The sequence below is a fragment of the Furipterus horrens genome, unplaced genomic scaffold, assembly GCF_987537825.1.
Source record: "Furipterus horrens unplaced genomic scaffold, mFurHor1.1.pri manual_scaffold_7, whole genome shotgun sequence".
Classification (NCBI taxonomy): Eukaryota; Metazoa; Chordata; class Mammalia; order Chiroptera; family Furipteridae; genus Furipterus; species Furipterus horrens.
The window spans coordinates 83161302-83163908 of NW_028327177.1; the positions used below are offsets into that span (position 1 = coordinate 83161302).

General features: G+C 35.6%; 1 pseudogene; it reads left to right on the plus strand.

Moving 5' to 3' along the window:
* Positions 1-1723: 1723 nt before the first annotated feature.
* LOC150004718 (large ribosomal subunit protein P1 pseudogene) lies at positions 1724-2057 on the plus strand (annotated as a pseudogene).
* The last annotated feature ends 550 nt before the right edge of the window (positions 2058-2607 follow it).

The window sequence follows — 2607 nt, forward strand, 5'->3', positions numbered from 1 at the left end:
ATGGTTGTTTAAAAGTAGAAAAGTCTTTACATTTAAATTCTAGCAAAGATGAACGATTATGAAAGCAACTTTGGAAAATGAGAAAATTGCAGTGATCTTGTTATTTTTTCTGCTTCCTCTTTAACAGAATGACTTAGCAATTATCAGCTGTGCCCAGACTACTGTCAATAATACCATACAACACAAGACTGATAGCAATGTAGATGAAGAAGGTGTAAAAGAAAATGGGACTTCACTTGTGCAAATTGATTTTGCCAGTTTCCAATTTCCCTGTTCAGAACTGATGTAGGCTGTGAAATTGACTAGAGCTATATAAAATAGAGAGAATACCTGTGACTCTTAGCTTTTAGCAAATGACATCCTTATATATTTACCTTTCTTAGGCTACAGCTACAACAAAATATGATATTTTTCCTTGCTGAAGACTTTTGTGTTGGCTGAATTAATACCTAAAATGAAGCAACAAAAGTGATTACTTGAATATAAATTTAATAAAACACCACAAACTTTAAAAGTTTCTTTTAATTTCTAGAACATTGTATATTTTATATGATTTAGTTTCTTTTAAATATAAAACTCTAAATAGATAGCAACATCAGGCTTACTGCTTGGATGTTACTGACCTTTATATTATTTTAATTTTTATTCCCCTTGAGGTGATTTGAAGTTTCAACATGGAAATAACTAGATTACATTTTGTGAATAACTAAATTTGATCTTACTGGGGATATTAAAACATTAATTTGTCTTTTAAGTATTTGAAATTTAGCATATATGTGTAAAAAGAGACTGCAAAACTACTGGCAAGGATTTTTGATTCCTCAAAAATATATATTACAGCACTCTCATCCTTTATTCTAGGCAGGTACTATATAAAGCCGCATTTCTGATATCAAAATCAATACGTATAAATACAAATAGAGTTAGAGACTGAATGTTTATGTCCCTTCAAAATTTATATTGAAAACTTATCTCCATTTTGTTGGTATTAGGAAGTGGGTCCTCTGGGAAGTGATTAGGCTTGAGAATGGAGCCCTCATAAATGGAATTAGTACCCTTATAAAAGAGACTACAAGAGAGCTTCCACCATATGATGACAAAGTGAGAAGACAGCATCTGAATCAGGAAATGGGCCCTCACTAGAAACTAAATCTTCCAATGCCTTTAACTTGGACTTCCTAGTCTGCAGAACTGCAAGAAAGAAATTTCTGTTGTTTATAAGCCATCCAGTGTATGGTATTCTGTTATGGCAACCTGGGTAAACTAAGGTGTGTACATATATAGTTGACCTTAAACAAATCAGGGCTAAGTCAAAAGTCCACACCTCACTTCATGCCCCAGAAACAGTTGATCCTTCGTTTCTGTGGGTTTTGCATCTGCAGATACAAACTACTGATGATCTGAATAAAAAGTATTTTCAGTCTACGATTGGGAATCTGTGGAAGCGGAAGGCCGAATGTACTAGTATCCTAGTGTTGATACAGCCTTACTAACAACATAAACAGTCAATTAACACATTAGATATATGTATTATATACTTCATTCTTACATTAAAGTAAGCTAGACAAAAGAAAATGTTATTAAGGAAATCATAAGGGTCCATTTCGCCAGCTGCTGCTAAGGTGCTTGGTCCTTCTGAGGAAACTAAGGCCCCCTTGGGGTGAGGCCCTCACTTCATCCAGTGGTTAGCACCAACAGCGCTCACCCAGCACTCAACCACACCATGGCCTCCTCCTCTGAGCTCACCTGTATCTACCTGGCCTTTATCCTGCATGAGGATGAGGTGAAGAAAGATAAGACCAATGCCCTCATTAAAGCAGCCCTTAATTGTTGAATCTTTCTGGCCAGGCTTGTTTGCAAAGGCTCTGGCCAATGTCAACATTGGGAGCCTCATCTTCAATGTAAGAGCTGGTGGACCTGCCCCAGCAGCTAGTGCTGCACCAGCAGGAGATCCTGCCCCCTCAAACACTGCTGCTGCAGCTGAGAAGAAGAAAGTGAAAGCAAAGAAAAAAGAATCCAAGGAGTCTGATAATTGCATGGGCTTTGATCTTTTTTGACTACACCTCTTTTGCAACACATTCAATAAAAAGCTGAACTCTGAAAAAAAATCATAAGGAACAGAACATACATTTACTGTATTTATTGAAAAAAATCATGTATAAGTGGACCTCTGCAGTTCTAACCTCAAGAACTTTATGATTTCTTTATGATTTCTCCTTGGAGATAAAAACATGCTCATATGAAAATCACCTAAAAAATAAGAGCTGAGGGCAGCCCTACTTAACATAAAATAAGTGTTTCTAAAAGTTAATATTAAGGATTTCAGAAGAGATAAGAGATTCTTTTCACCTGGTGTGGGACTTAAGCTGTGCATCAAAGGAGGATACACCATAGAAGTATTCACGAAAGCAATAGAGTATGTTCTTACCTATTTATATATGCTTTGTCTTGGTTTGACCTGAGGTATAAAGCATTAACTCATCCATACTTTGATATTAATGGGGCTTAATTCAGAAATTGAACAAGAAAAGGGCATTAATAGCTATGTGTCATCTATGTTATTTTGCTTAATTTCATGTTTTAATTAAATTTTATAAGAACAGTGTT